This window comes from Cervus elaphus, chromosome 24, assembly GCF_910594005.1.
Source record: "Cervus elaphus chromosome 24, mCerEla1.1, whole genome shotgun sequence".
In the NCBI taxonomy this organism is placed as follows: domain Eukaryota; kingdom Metazoa; phylum Chordata; class Mammalia; order Artiodactyla; family Cervidae; genus Cervus; species Cervus elaphus.
In genome coordinates, this window is record NC_057838.1 from 49,664,782 (window position 1) to 49,681,534 (window position 16,753).

The 16,753-nt window shown below is 40.6% G+C and overlaps 1 long non-coding RNA gene across 1 annotated transcript in view; it reads left to right on the plus strand.

Moving 5' to 3' along the window:
* Nucleotides 1–16,753, plus strand: part of LOC122683155 — a 141,086-nt gene that overhangs the window by 56,607 nt on the left and 67,726 nt on the right. The gene's annotated exons all lie outside the window — the stretch shown is intronic.

Here is a 16,753-nt window from a genome sequence, read left to right on the forward strand (position 1 = left end):
TTTGTGCTTTTTTTTTTTTTTTTTTTTGGCTTTGTTGGAGACTTGTTACCCTTATGAATTCTGCTATTGGAGCATGAGAGCAGTCTTAGTATGTAAATGGATGAAGATGTTTGTGTGCCAATAAAACTTTATTTACAAGAGCAGCTGTTGGGCCACATTTGGCCCACGGACAGTAGTTTGCCAGCCTCAGATGAAGGGCATCACAGGATGATTTTAGTGGTCTCCAAGTCAGATTACAACTATGTACTGGTGAGGTGAGCATAAACAGGGAGCCCTTATTATGGCATGGGTCTCCTCTTCAGGGACACTCGTGAACTTGTCAAAGCCATTGGAAGAGCTGTCTTTGGAGAATGTGGACACTCATTTAAATATTTCTATCTCTTTCCATAGAATCTGTTGTGTCTAATGTAATGTTTATAGGTTTGAATTCAATCATAGGTTTGCATTTTTATAATTTCACAAGAAGCTTTTTTCAAGTAAGACAGAACAAAATGAGAAAATATATAATCCAAAGTGGATCTATGAACTCACTGGTTAGTGTTTTCCCTTTAATGTTGGACATACTGATACTTTCAAAATGGAGTGAGGGTGCATTATTCTCTCAAGAGCTCCTGTTTGGTGTTTCCCTGGAGAAGTTGAATTACTCTTCTCACTACGCTTGCTAAAATGAGGCAGAATATATTTCATCTTACAGTGGCTCAGGCGGTAAAGAATCTGCCTGCACTGCGGGAGACCTGGGTTTGATTCCTCGGTTGGGAAGACCCCTTGGTGAAGGAAACGGCTACTCGCTCCGGTATTCTGGCCTGGAGAGTTCCATGGACAGAGGAGCCTGGCAGGCTACAGTCCATGGGATTGCAAAGATTCGGACACAACTGAGCGACTTTTGCTTTCATAGGTTGTCCCAAACATGCAGGGGTAAACATGTATTATCAATGTTGGAACCAGAAGTCTCTGGAAAATTGTGATGAACCCGTTGAAAATAAAGCTTCCTACGCAAGGGAAAAATCACAAAGGAAATGATTTTTTTGGTGACCCAAAGTGCTGCTTTAACTCGGTTAGTGACTAAACCATAATGATAATCATGGTAACTTATAGCTTCCTGGGACCTCTAACTCAGATACTTCAAAGGGTTTTGGAAACCCAAACAAGCTTTATTATACCTCTGTGGTTAAAAAGCATGTGATCTGGAGAAGGAAACGGCAACCCACTCCAATATTCTTGCCTGGAAAATCCCATGGACGGAGGAGCCTGGCAGGCTACAGTCCATGGGGTCGCAAGAGTCAGACACGACTTAGTGACAAAACCACCAAGAAGACATAGTACTCAGTTCCATTTATTTGGTTGGGAAGTGGTTATCTTTAAAAGTCACTCAAAGTGAAGTAATCACCTTGAGTTTTTGATCTCTGAAACCATGGTCCTTATAATAATTTAGTTCTCTGCAAACAGTATCTAGTCAACGGAGCACTGACAAAAGGTTTAAAAATGTACACATCAATAATTTAATATGAATAAAGTATGAATGCCTTACATAATACATAACTACTAATTACCCTCCGTAGTAGTATGAATAAAACACTATTAAAAGGAAAAAAAAAAAAAGCATGTGATCTACCAAGACATGAGAGAAACAGCCACAAGGTTAACAAATAATGATTCTAAGTGGTCAGAGAAAAGGACAGGAAGAAGCAAATTCTAGGAGCAGAATTCCAGATATCTGGCCAACCCTAGACACAACTGAGGTGCCCTATCCTTGTGAGTGCTAGAATTCCACTGGTGGTCTGGACTCCTGCACAAGGTCATGAGAGGGATCCTTCCATAGTAAGGCTACCACCACAATTGACTAGTTAAAAATACACAAAGCAGGTAGTCTAGTCACCACTCTTCAAAAATATGCAGGTGGGTCACATCAAACAAGGCTTGGATTCCAAATCAACCAGCATTTGTTGAGTACCTACTGTGTGTGCCAGCCTCAGTTGGGTTATACTATTCAATGTTGGTATTAAGGCAAAATGGAGCAGAGGACTTCCTGTTCTGGGGAAGAGAGAGTAGCCCCACTCCATCCAGGCTCTCCCTGCAACTAAAAATCCCTGACATACATAATAAAGAGCATAAGAAGACTCTGAAAAGTGGAAAGAAGAAGGCAGACTGCTTAGGAATCTTGACAATAGAGAAATGACAGAGCACTCAGTTCCCTGGGCTTCAGGGCTTTTCAGAAGTATTCATCTCTGCACCTCCAACTGGCATAGACAAAAAAGCTGCAAGAGAAGCCCGTTGCCCCCAGCAAAGGATGAGAGAAAGTAGACTAACAACAGAAAACGGTTTTGGTAATGCTCACCTTACACCAACCGAAAACCAATAGAATAAATCCACCTTCCCCAAGCCCAACCCATCCCAGGGCCCAAGCAAGGGGCATTCTGATTGCCTCACCGAAGTGGGGTAGGTAAGGACAAGTAGGAGGCTATTTTGCCTTCCCTTGACTGGCATGGTGGAAGTAGGCTACTCAAATTCCTCTGCCAGGCACTTTCAACAACCCAAGCAGGGAGCCTATTTCTGATCATTATCACTATAGACTGTCTTTCCCATTCTTGACCTTCATATAAATGGAACCATACAGAGTGTGTTCTTTTGTGTGTGGCTTCTTTTGTGTAGCAAAATGCTTTTGAAATTTATATACGTAGTTGTGTGTATCACTACTTATCTCTGTTTTAGTGAATAGTATTTCATTATACGGATAGACAAAATTTGTTTATTCTTCTTCCTCTTGATGGACATTTGGTTTGTTTCCAGTTTGGGGCTACTATTAAAAGCTACCATGAACATTCCTGTACAATATCTGTATGGACGGGACTGACTTTGATTTGATCATATGCACAGCATTCCAGCTCTATATCAGTCTCCTGGGTGTTTTCATTCACAGTAAACATATCTGTTAACTGCGACCAGATGATTCTTAAATTTTATATCATTTCATGCTGCTTAAAATCAAGCTTGAAAGGGAGAAAAAGAATGGGAGAATTAGGGAATATGAACACAGTGTGGTTAAAAACTCTTTAAACTCAAACTGATTATATAAAATAGAGATTTATATTGCATTTAATCAACCCACTTACTAAATCTTATTAAGTAGCAACCTGTTACAATGAATGGAGTTCAATCCTTGCTGCTGATGTGCTCACAGCCAAGTTTCTTGATAGTATAAAAGTTAATAATTTGATTTGAGGAAATTATTTAATGTGAGGGAGTTTGGGGATTGGAGAATTCTCAGTCTTTGCATATTCTTGTATGAAACTTTTCTGAAGTTGGAAGTGATGAAATTTCATGCAAAGCAAGAAAATGGATAAGCTTTTAAGATCAACAAACCAGAGGGACTGATAAGAATTGAAACAGTCTCCATTCTTGGAAAAGCACAAGTTGATGTACTGTGATGGGTAGAATGTCAATTCATCTTGATTTACTGGCAATTTGTAAGATATTCTCTTCTCTCCTCCATGATAGAAAGATAGAAAGTGGTAGGTGAGTCATTTTCAAAATAGACTCAGTGACATAGAGAACCTATTCCTCATAATAATTTAAAATCTACTGTACTTTGTCATAATTTAAAAACTAATCCTTGCAAAAATGTATTTTGAAATAGAAATGAGAATGCCTGGCAACTGTGATTCAAGAAGGAAAAAAAAGTCTTTTAAACACATATTAGGAAATGAATCCCAGTAATAGCATTATCCCAATTTCTATCTTCATTCACAATTTTCAGTCAGATCCCTGCACCCAACCCCTCCCTAAGAACCCGTTACACTTCCATTATGGCTAATGTACTAGATTCAGAGTTTGCCTGGCATTTCTCAGAAGGGCTTAGTACATATTTCCACCTACAGTGATGTTGAAGGTCCAGCAAGAGACAGAAGGCCTCCTGCTAGATGCTGTTAAGTGCTAATCATTTTTATTACAGAAGATATGGTTCAGCAGTGAAAGTCCCACAGAAAGGAGCCTAAGTACAATGAGCAGCATTTCTAAAGCCTTTAGTCTGATTAGGCTGATTCTCAAGGGATCCCTGAAGGAAGAGTTTGAATTATCTTGTTTCTGAGAAACTCTGTGGACTCAAGTCCTCAACTGCTTTTTTTCTGACATTCACAATATGCTTTTCTGTTGATATTATGGATCTCTGTGTGGTAAATTCACTTGAAGTACAATAAAGTCACGATCAAATAAATTAAATAGTGGTTGCTTCCTTCTCATACATCCTGCAAATTGCCTTTTGCCCATTAACTAGTAAGGTTTCCCTTTCCTTTTGCACAGCTTTGCAGTTTGGGAGATCTCTCTGGGTCCTCTCTGTCCTCTGCTTCTTTATTCTGCTTCTGGACTATCACCTCACGTGATTTTTTTGCTTCTTTATTTGGTAGGAAAGAAAATTCCCCAGTTGTCACAGTGGAAAAGGTATCTCATATCAGACAGGAATACAGTTGCCATTTCTTACTGAGTAAAACCTTTAAGTAACACTTGGTCAAACCCCTTAGGATCATAGCAATCTTTTTTATAACATATGTTCAGTCATTTTTTAATCTACTCATGAAGGTATGACATGGTAGTAAGTTCCCAGAGCTCTGAAGTTGGTCACAGATACTGTAACTGATTCTTTCTTTGAAATCTCACATACCTTTCAAGTTTGTTGTTACTGGAGATAGGACTTCCCTTAAACCTCTTTTCTAGGCCAAGTGTAGTTTACCTCTTTTCAAACTCAAGTGTAGTTTAAAAGCCACTAGCCTGACATTCAATTCCAAGTGCCAAAGCCAGATACAACTATTCTAGGCTGGAAGAATCTCCTACCTCCTTTTCACATGTAACATCTAACAACAGATAGGCTGATGCAAACTTCAAACAGAACCTAGAATTCAGAGAGCCCTACAATGTTCTGTCTTCTGCCTGCCAAACTTGAGATCAGGACCTGCACGGCTCCTAAAGAGTGTAACTCAGGACCATGCAATTCATTCCTGGCTCTGACTGGTGACTGTTTCTATTATATATCCATTGTTTTCCCAGATAGAAATGCATACTTTTATTTCTACCATGTGTCAATTACTATTGATCTATTCATAAGATAAACACTATACCTGTCCTCACAGAGCTTACATTCTGGTGGGAAAGGAAGACTACAATAAGTAATAATTCAACAATAAGACTTCTGGATTGCAATAAGTGCTATGACAAAAATAAACAATGGTGACCTGATAGAAGATATTGGCAGAGCCCCTACTATAAATAAAGCATGAGTTGTTTTGAGGAGCTAATATAAGGGCTAACACTGTACAGGTAAGTGTTTATTGTTATGTTATTGACATAGTCTGATATTTGGGCACTCATCAAACAGTTACCAGGAAACAGATGACACAGTTAAATGGAGGTATTGGGGAGAGTTTAATGAGAGACCATAGAGTTGTGAGTGGGATTCAGGAAAACCAAGGAGGGTTAGTGATGTTCCCTGTACCGCATCTAGGTATGAAGGCACAAGGAGAGGGAGCAGGTCCTGGAACTTAGAATGAATTGTGATAGTTGTAAGAGAGATGCTCAACAGGAGTTTTGGCTTTAATATATAATAAACAACCACAAATGAATCATGTCCAGGAAGATATAAAGACCCCAGACTCACTCTCCTCTTTTTCAACTTTCCCCAGTGCCCCATAATTAATGAAATCCAGCCAGAAGTCAAAGGGCAGGGCAGCATAGATGTTGTGGTCCATGGAGATCAGCCTCCCAGAGCCCAAAGCCAAGTGGAGAAGAATGGAAATATATATGGAGGACCAATGGAAAATAATCATCATGAGGTAGAAGGAACCTGTTGGATGTTGTTAGGTTGCAATTCGACATTGTTGAAGCATCAGTTAAAGGAAATAGCCAGCAGAAGGATGAAAGAAAACAAGCACAACTAATGCCCACCATAAAACTGTCCTGAGAAGTCAAAATTTTCATGCTGTAGGACCACCAAGACTGTCTGCCTTACAAGAAGATACAGTAATCTTTGTAACTCAGCAACTGAAGCCTTTCCCATGAAGTGTCATTCTACAGTAAATCCTGTTATAATGAGACTGCACTGTGCAATATTTCAGAAAAATCAAGGCAACCTGACAATTACCCTAATAGCAAGAATTCTAAATAAGAGGGCACCAACCATTGAATGACTGAAACATTCAAGATGACAAGCTTTGGTGGCTTAAGCTCTGGTTTATCCTGGATAAAATGAAAATTGCTTCCTGACTGGTCTTGCATAGATTTGGATTGCAGATAATAAGTGACAAGATGAATTTTCCTTTCCAATCAAATCACTTGTCACCCTTTAGTCCCCCTTCAATTACTTGTGCTATCTTTAGCATTCAAGAAATATTTCTATTTATATACCAAATTGTGGGAAACTATTTGGGGACTAGGTTAGAATTTTCTTGTCCTGATCTTTTGGTATCCTCTGAATTTCAAAGTCATACATTTATGGCTTGCGTGCATGTATGCTCAGTCACTCCGTCGTGTCTGACTCTTTGCGACCCCGTGGACTGTAGCCTGCCAGGCTCCTACATCCATGGGTTTTCCCAGGGAAGAATACTGGAGTGGGTTGCTATTTACTCCTCCAGGGGACATTTATGGCTTATTTCAATTCAAATAAACTCCACTGCTTAGTAAGCATTTATTGAATGCTTATTCTGTTTAGGCAGGAAAAATTGCTCCTAATTCATCTAACATGGATCATACTTTTGTGAATTTTGTGTTTATAGCCCTGTATCAGTTTACCTATATTTCTGTTTATTCACTGTTACTCTAACAATTAATACTTGAATTTCTTTCCTTGTGTATATTGGTACAGCATCACCACCTATTTGCCTGGCTCCTTGATTAACGTGTTTCTCTTGGCCACTAGCTGGAGCACCATACACTTTTTCCATAGGTTTTGCCAACATACATTGACTGTGACTGGCCTACCTACAGTGATTATTAAAAATAACAAGAGTAATGGTGGCATTGCAAACTAGCATGGTTGAGATCTTACAAGTTGGATCTGCCCATGTTCTGACTCCACTGTGCTAGGTACCATGGAGACACAAAGATGAGCCTCATGCAGTTCTCAAATTCAAGAAGATCTCACCCTGATGCAGGAGGGAAATGGTGCAGCGTAAGGCGCAAGAAGCAAGGTAGTGAGTGTCGGAAGCGGAGCAGGGGCAAGGGTCAAGTCCAAGGACAATCCTAAGGGCCAAAGGGAGGAGGTGGCATTTGAGTGGAGCCTGAAAGATAGGTAGGATGTTAAGGGGTAGGATGTTAGGGGAATTTTTTTTTAATGTATGATTATAGTCAATGTCTACTGAGTGTTCAGTGTGTGCCAGACACTGTACTAAGTATTCCATCTGTATTCTCTCCATGAGTTGTGTTCTGCTATCAGACCCATTTTGCAGATGAGGAAGTGGGGTCTTGTCCCAAGCTCCCATTAATGAATGTCCCAAGACTATTAAGCAGTACGGCAGGAATTCTGAGCTGGGCAGAATGGCTCCATGGTCAATTTTCTTAAACAGTACACCGACTTCTGCCCTGTTAAAGTCCATCCATTTATTCAACAGAAACCCATTCAATGCATAGTATATGTCAGGCCCTTTCAGTAAACCCAAGAGACGAAGATCTCTGGCCTCATGAAGCTCTGGTCTTTATAGGAAGAAGACCAATAAACAAATAAGCAACTTGCATGTTATTTTGGAAGATGGTAAGTGCTATGGAGCAAGAGGAAGTAAACAGTAAGGAGTAAACAGTAGGGAGTGTAGAGGGGGTTACAGTGTTCAGATATGGTGGTCTCAGGGAAGGTTACTGAACCAAGGTGACTCTGGACAAAGAAAGTCAAGGGAGGCCCTTGAGGATGCCTGGAGACCACCTGAAAGGGTGCTGAGGGGTGAACAGGCTGGGCACTTTGTAGACAGAGCAGGGGGGTCAGTGTGGATGGAGTGGGGTGTGCAGGGAAGAGAGCGACCAACCAAACCTTGGAAGGTCTTGTAGACCCTGAAAGGACTTTGGCTTTTCTGAGTATGAGCTGGGAGCCATGGATGGGTTTTGAGCAGAGAAAGGGCACGATCTCATATTGCAACAGCATCCATCTGCCTGTGCTTTTGAGGTTCGGGTAGCCATTTACAGGTACTGTAGCCACTCAGGCAAAATGAAAATGGCACAGATGAAAATAGCAGCAGAAAAGGTGATCAGGGTCACATGATGTATCATGAAGGTGGAACCAGTAAGGTTTGCCAATGGGTTAAATGTAGAGTACAAGGAAAAGGTGGAATCTGCTGATGAAGCGAAGGTTTTTTGAACCTCCATCACCAGACTGCTCCCTGGCACTCCAGTCATCACGTGTTCACCCCCACTAACCAGCTTACTCCTCCAATAAAAGGAAACCTGCTCTCCTGGGACTCTCACTTTGGGGTAATAAACTGAGGACCGTTAAAAATAAGGCTCAGAGGTGCCAGTGTAGAGAGCCAATAGTGACCAAAGTTTTGCTGCTGTATTGTCCTTAAATAGAGCAATAGAACTGTGTCTTCAGGTTCCCTGGCATAACACAAAGCTACTCAGTCTGAGAGGGAAGTTGGGGCCACTGATAGAACATGGAATATCTATCTGGGGAGTTTTGCTACCACTTTTGCTTTAATTACTCCACATTTTTTTTAAGCTGCAGAAAATAATCAAGGCTTACCTACTCTTCCCTGTGTGTCTGGGGAAAAAATATTTCCTTCCACGTAATCTTTTTCTCTACCCAAATGTGTGCATATTCTCCTTGGGGAGGCCTGTGGTCTCATGTTGTTAGTACCCACACATATCAAAGAAGGAGCAATGCTGTTTTTGGACCAGGTTCTTTCACACAGATCATTAAAGGAAAGTGTATCTATCATTAGCCCTGGATATCCACAGGCGTATTGATGCAAACCAATATCCCTGGATGCTCAGCCCTCCGTAGCTGCGGTTCTGTTTCTGCTGACCCAGAGGCCAGCTGTATATGGGTTGGCTCTCCCAGTTACCTGCTCTTTGCTCTAAGCCAAGTTCCTTTACCTGGAAGTACTCTTGGCCTTATTTGTATCATTGGGCCACTGATAACACCAACCTCCTAGGGTTTTTATGTGAAATAAAACATGTAAATCCTTTAACTCAGGACCTGGCACCTAAAAAGTCTTTAAGTCTTTGCCATTTTATTATGATTATGCTTATGTGTGTGGTTGTATTGGGATCAGAATCTTCCAAAACACACAGCACTCTTGAGGCCTAGACTAGGAGCTTGCCCACCATCTTTCCTACCACATTCTATTGGCCACAGCCAGTCACTGGCAACTATTGGCCTTGCTGGGGGCATGGAAATGGGGGCAAGGAGGTATAAAGGACTGAGGCCATTTTGCAATCAATTGTAGTTATTTTCACATCAACTTGTGCCAGTAAATGCCTGCACGGAAAAGAGAGGGCGTCAGGCCATAACCCCAGTCTCCTTTTGTGCTCAACTGAGTCACCCTGCTACAAACAGGACAGACTTACGGCCAAACGTGAGAATTGTTTCCTTCCTAATCACAGAAAAGTGGAGTTTTCGGCTACTTTCAGGTAGGATCCCTGTCCAACCTTCACCACCATCTGAGAATTACACTTGGCAGAGGCAGTCTTGGAAAGTTAGATGCAGATCCCACTGTTGTAAATTGATCCTGTTTCCCCGGAGTCCTGTTGTACTTGTTCTCATCATTTCCAGTTGATCTTGGCAGGATCTGAATCTCTGCTATCTCTGCTATTCACTTAGCTACAGATTTTTTTGATCCCGGCCTCTGACAAGCTCATCTGTAAGTGATTTGTAAATAGACACTTCCATTTATTTATTGAAGGTATTTATTTGTAAAGCAACTTGGTGACAAATCCTTTCTTAAGTCACTTGTCTAGATTTTCAAAAAATAGGATTTTTTTTTTTTAAATGAAGGCAGCCCTAGACTATTCCTTGGTAAATTCAGAAATCAGTGTAACTTCCTGGACAGTGTTTCCACTGAGGTTTCACCTAAAATAAAAATGTCATCCTTAAACCAGCGAACTACTGCTCGGTGATTGACTGATTGAATGGCCCCTTAAGTAAGTGTGCCGAAACCACCTTCCAAGTAGACTACTAGACAGTCTCCTTACAAACTGTAATTTCAGGCCTATGCAAAATACATCCATCCATCTGCTCAGTGATAGCTGAAATTGACAGAACACACTCTTTTACACAATCTTAGGCTTAAATTGCAAATACCTTGTTGCCTCTAACACAGAGTCTTGCATTCATATTAATGATATAATACAATTAAATCAGAAGATAAATTGACAAATACTGATATTCTACCATCTAGGGCTTCCCGGAGAGCACTAGTGGTGAAGAAACCACCTGCAATTAAGAGACATGGGTTCAATCCCTGGGTCAGGAAGATCCCCTAGCAGAGGACATGGCAACCCACTCCAGAATTCTTGCCTGGAGAATCTCATGGACACAGGAGCCTGGTGGGCTACAGTCCATAGGGTCTCAAAGTGTTGGACACAGTTGCAGCAACCCAGCATGCACACATGCATTCTATCATGTTTCTTTATTCACCAAATGTATTCTGAGCACCTACTGTATGCTCAGCCGCTTTATTTCCTCTACCTTTTTTCTTTTAAAAACAAAAAGTCTTTTCTTTCTTGCTTCCTTTATTTTTTTTTTTCTTTTCAATCCAAAGTGTCATTATGATGTTAGTTCAGTCCTCAGTGCAGAATTCTCATCCGTTAGAAAGGCCAAATAAGGATGTCATCTGGTGAGCTAGTTAGCTCTAATGTAGAAAGCATGTCTTTTATTCTAACGCTTTGATATCTTGGGACTTTGCTGACACTGGAAGGGACTGCCCCTCCCAGAGTTAGTTAATTCCTAGAGAAAGCAAACCAGTCCCTAAGACTGTATCCTTTATATGGAAACCAAACATCTAGCACCCTGACTCCCCAACCACCTCCTTTATCAAGCTCTCTTGTTCTAGGCCAACACCCACCTGTCCTAATAACCTCAGACCAGGTAACAGACATCTGAGGTCAGTACCTATGTCACAGAGTCTACTAAAATTATTCAAACCAGCCAGTCCTAAACCTGTTTACCCTGCCTCATATGTTTCTTCCTGCAGCAACTACAGTTAAAGGGTCTCGCAACATTCCCCCCACTCCACTTTCTGCCTCCTAACTGGCCTTGGTGCTTCCCTCTGCAGCCCTTTGTGGGTATGGTATACTTCCTGCTTCTAGGTATCTGTGAGATTTTAAAACTTCTTCCTTCATGACTGTCATTTTTGTGCCTGAATGTCTTACCACATCAAATTCCAGCTTTGTCTTTAAAAATCTTAACATTTGGAGTCAAACAGAAGATACGTGTGCATTTTTCCATCTCCCAGATTCTCTTCCCAGGCCCACACATGAGTCAGCTCTGATCACTACAATATGAAAAAAATGGATCCAAAGAATACCTATAAGTGACAATAAGCATAACCAAAGCAAGAGATGCAGTAACAGATCCTTAGTACCCAACACCTGAGTTGCCTAAGTTCCCTGCCTTGGGGGAGGAAGACTGTCTCCGTTTCTAAGCCAGGCATGAACCAGTGATGTGCCAAGTGTCATTTCACATCCTCTCTTCAGTGAAAGGTTTGGAGCTAGAAAATTGAACAAGACACATCCCTGCCCTGAAGGGGATTACCTGGTGAGGGAGAGGGACAGTTCACGAGATAACCCTGTAAGCACATTACTGCTCCGCACAGCTCCCAGGGAATCTGCTGGTACAGGTGGAATTTGCACTGGATCTTGAAGGATAAGCAGAAGATTACTTGAAGAAGGTCAGGTTGCAGATCTTAGATAGAGGAGCATGATTTCTTTGCAAGCATATGAAGTGTGGGAAAGAGTTTGTTTTGAGAAACCTGATAGTGTTGCTGTGGTTTTACATTTTTCCTTAGCTTGCGTTTTCTCCATCGCCACTCTGCCTTGTCAGCAAATTGCAAAAGTAGAACAGAATCTCGGCATTGCAGTGTGTCTGTCTCAGGAGATAAAGCATCCCTTGGGATTGTGAATTTGCAGATATAGGGGAAGATCACTCCCTCACTACAGAGCTCAGACCCTGTCTCAAGTGTCTAGGGTGTGTGTGGGGGGGTGGGGGAGTGATGGATAAACAAGAAGGATAAAGCAAGGTGGTGTGCATGTGTCTGTCTGGCCCTTTAAGAGCCGCTTGAAATAATACCAAGACGAGAAAAAATGAGCTGGTGAATTTTTAGCAGCAGATTTACACTCCACCATTACTACCCTTGATTCCTTAGCAAACGGTTATGTGTCCAACCCAAAATATTGGAAAATGAGGGTGGGAGTGTGGAGGTAACATTCTCAAGATGCCAGCTATTAAGCACAGCGGTCATATGTTTTTGAAGTGTGCCAGACACTGATGCTGAAGCTGAAACTCCAATACTTTGGCCACCTCATGCAAAGAGGTGACTCATTGGAAAAGACCCTGATGCTGGCAGGGATTGGGGGCAGGAGGAGAAGGGGACGACAGAGAATGAGATGGGTGGATGGCATCACCGACTCGATGGGCATGAGTTTGAGTAAACTCAGGGAGTTTGTGATGGACAGGGAGGCCTGGTGTGCTGCAATTCATGGAGTCGCAAAGAGTCAGACACAACTGAGTGACTGAACTGAACTGAAGACATTGATGAGCTTCTCAAGTGTCTCAGTGGTAAAGAATCTGCCTGCCAATGCAGGAGACGCAGGTTCAACCCTTGGGTCAGGAAGATACCCTGGAGGAGGAAATGGCAACCCATACCAGTAACCCTGCCTGTAAAATCCCTTGGACGGAGGAGCCTGGCAGGCTATAGTTCATGGAGTCAAAAAGAATCAGACATGATGGAGTGTCTAAGCATGCATGCTGATCATTGATACTCACGGATGTTTGCCAATTCCCAGGCTCCAAAGGTTTGCAAAATGTAGCCCTCTTAACAAACTTTAAGCCACTCCATTACTTTCAAGTTGCTCTACTCTGTCCAGACCCAAAGTGTACTCATTTCAAAAAGAAATGACTCTTGAAAATCTGAAGAGCCTCAATTATTGTAAATCACTCCACAAGGCAAGCACAAGACAACTGGGGTTCCCGTGTTTGTCATCAGTCAGGCATGCAGTAGAGAATGCCATGAATAAAAACACCGAGGCTGACTATTGACCAAACCTTGGGGAAGTCTGTTTTCAACTGGGTAAAAGAAAGTCATGCCAACCTTTCAACACATTCTTCTATGAGAGGAAAAACTAGAAAATATCTCAGATAAACAAATAAAACCCTGATTAGCGAAGGAGTTGCCCCTTCACTGTTACCCATTAACAGAGATATTGTCTTATATGTTAAATAACCATCCTTATTTCCTTCTATTTGGTCAGCAGTGCTTCCAGCTAAACAATAGTCAAAGTTTAAGGCCTTTTCATGCACATGACCACTGCAGGGGCCAAAACGCCTTCGGTCCTTTCCTGGCACTTGTTTCCTTGTTGATGTTTTAGAATTTGAGGATGTTTTTTTTTTTTTTTTTTTTTTGAGGATGTTTTAACTGGAAGAGACCTTGGATGTCTCCTTTGCAGAGGAAAGAAACATACACACATGAAAAAAAATTTCAGAAGATGAATCATCAACTTAAGCTTTTACCAAGTAGCTATTATATGTGAGACACTGATAAAAGCTTTATGTATCAACTCTTGAATTCTCACAACAAGCCTATGAGAAAAGACCTTTAATTGCCCCCATTTTGTATATGGGAAACCTACGTGGGCTAAGTATTCCATCCAGGATTACACCACTCAGAAGAGGAGGAGCAGAAACTCAAGCCAAGTTCATATGCTCTCCAACCACAGGGCTGAACCACACAGGAGGATGTGATAGGATATATGATAGACCCAGGATACGTGGTGCACCAGTGAGGACCTAGCCCTTCCAAGTCCCTTGACTTCTCATACAAGGATGAGAAGTCACAGGACAGAATATGCATTCTTTACTTTCAACCCAGCTCGGATTATAAGCTTCTGGAGAAAGCTACTATGTTCCTTTCAGTTGTATACCCAGCACCTACTACAGTCAGCCTGTTGGTTATGGATCAGTTAGTTCACTGAATAAGGGCATGAATGAACTTAACCAAAGTCATGTTCCCTTTGTTGCCTTTCAAGTTTCAGGTAAACAACACAGCCAACTTCTAGAGACAAACATCCCAGATACAACTTGGATTCCAAAAGTATTCATGAATCCACTTAAAAAGAAGAGTTATTTCAGGAGATATTTAGCAAAATCATAAAATAAGATGAATGGCCCTGTTTCTTAAAAAAAAATGTGAAGTGATCCTTCCTAATACCATACACAAACATAAACCCAAAATGGATTAAAGACATAAATATAAGACCAGAAACCATAAAACTCTTAGAGGAAAACATAGGCAGAATACTTGATGACATAAATCAAAACAAGATCCTCTCTGAGCCACCTCCTAGAGTAATGGAAATAAAAACAAAAGTAAGCAAGTGGGACCTGATTAAACTCAAAGGCTTTTGCACATCAAAGGAAACTATAAGCAAGGTGAAAAGACAAACCTCAGAATGAGAGAAAATAATAGCAAATGAAACAACTGACAAAGGATTAATTTCCAAAATATACAAGCAGCTCGTATGACTCAATGCCAGGAAAACAAACAACCCACACAAAAAGTGGGGAAAAGACCTAAACAGACATTTCTCCAAAGACATACAGATGGCTAACAAACACATGAAAAGATGCTCAACATCGCTGATTATTAGAGAAATGCAAATCAAAACTACAATGAGATATCACCTCACACCAGTCAGAATGGCCATCATCAAAAAGTCTACAAACAATAAATGCTGGAGAGGATCTGGAGAAAAGGGAACATTCTTGCACTGTTGGTGGGAATGTAAATTGATACAGCCACTACAGAAGATGGTATAGAGATTCATTAAAAAAACTAGGAATAAAACCCATATGACCCAGCAATCCCACTCCTAGGCATATACCCTGATGAAACCAAAATTGAAAAAGACACATGTATCCCATTGTTTACTGCAGCACTATTTACAGTGCTAGAATGTGGAAGCAACCTAGATGTCCACTGAGAGATGAATGGATAAAGAAGTTGTGATACATATACACAATGGAATATTACTCAGCCATAAAAAGGAACCCCTTTGAGTCAGTTCTAATGAGGTGGATGAACCCAGAACCTATTATACAGAGTGAAGTAAGTCAGAAAAAGAGATAAATATCATATTCTAATGCATATACATAGAATCTATAAAAATGATACTGAAGAATTTACTTACAGGGCAGCAGTGGAGAAACAGACATAGAGAATAGACTTGTGGACATGGGGAGGGGGAGGAGAGGGTGAGACGTATGGAAAGAGTAACATGGAAACTTACATCACCATATGTAAAATAGATAGCCAAGGGGAATTTGCTGTATGGCTCAGGAAACTCAAACAGGGGCTCTGTGTCAACCTAAGGGGTGGGATGGGGAGGGAGATGGGAGGGAGGCTCAAAAGGGAGGGGATATATGTATACCAATGGCTGATTCATGTTGAGGTTTGACAGAAAACAGCAAAATTCTGTAAACCAATTATCCTTCAATTAAAAAAAAAATAAATTTTAAAAAATGTGAAGTGATCAATATAGAGGCAGGGACAATTATAAGTTAAGGGAATTTCAAGAGAAATACAAATGGCAAGTTACCAGCTTTTCTTGTTGTGGTTTATTGATCAAAATAAATTGTATAAGCAATTATAAGGCATAAGAAAATTGTGAAAATGCAAACACTGACAGGTTATTGATATTAGAATTATTGCTAATTTTAGGTGTGACAATGGTTTGGAATATGTGTATTTTTAATTAAAAAGCTTCTGTCTTAAAAATAAAGTATTAATTGATAAACACTAAAAAAAAAAAAAAAGAATCATTCCAAACTATCGTCAGTGTTCCACCCATCCTAACATGTATATTAGGCAGCAGGTGGACCAAAGGCACTCAGGGTAATTACAGGACTGTCCTGGACAAGATGCTTGAATTTAAATGAGACACAACCCCACTGGGGACAGATTCCTGGCCTCTGTCTCAGACATAATTCAATTGAGGGATAGAGGGGAGAATTGCAGTTAAAAATACAAGAAAATGTATTCAAAAAATCTCTTATTTCTCAAGGAAAACTGCCAGTAAAAATACTGAAATGTAAAGTTGATTATTCAATATATAGATTTCAAAAATAATTTCATGCTAAGTGAGAGTTCTCATGAATTCTATATACTCAGTCCATTTGTTTTAAAAACCATAGCCACTCAGTTCCCAAACACATATTATGTCAGACTAAGTGTCATTTCCCTCACCCAGTCCTGTAGATATATTCATAAAGGGCTATTTTCTAGAAGAAAGTGATAGGGCTGGAAGAATTAAGAACACAACAACTGAAATTAGTCTTTGAATCTTTGCACTACCACTTTACCAAATGTGGGACATGAGCAAGTTATTTATATCTTTGTACCTTCTTTTCCTTAATTGTAAATGTGGATAATGATGACAGTACCAAAGTACCCAATCCCATAGGGATGCTCTAAGGATTGAATAAAATAATTCGTGCAGGACTTCTAAATGCAATGCATGGCACATGATGATTTCTTCAGAAAGGTTAATAAATTACTGATTCTCTGTTATTATT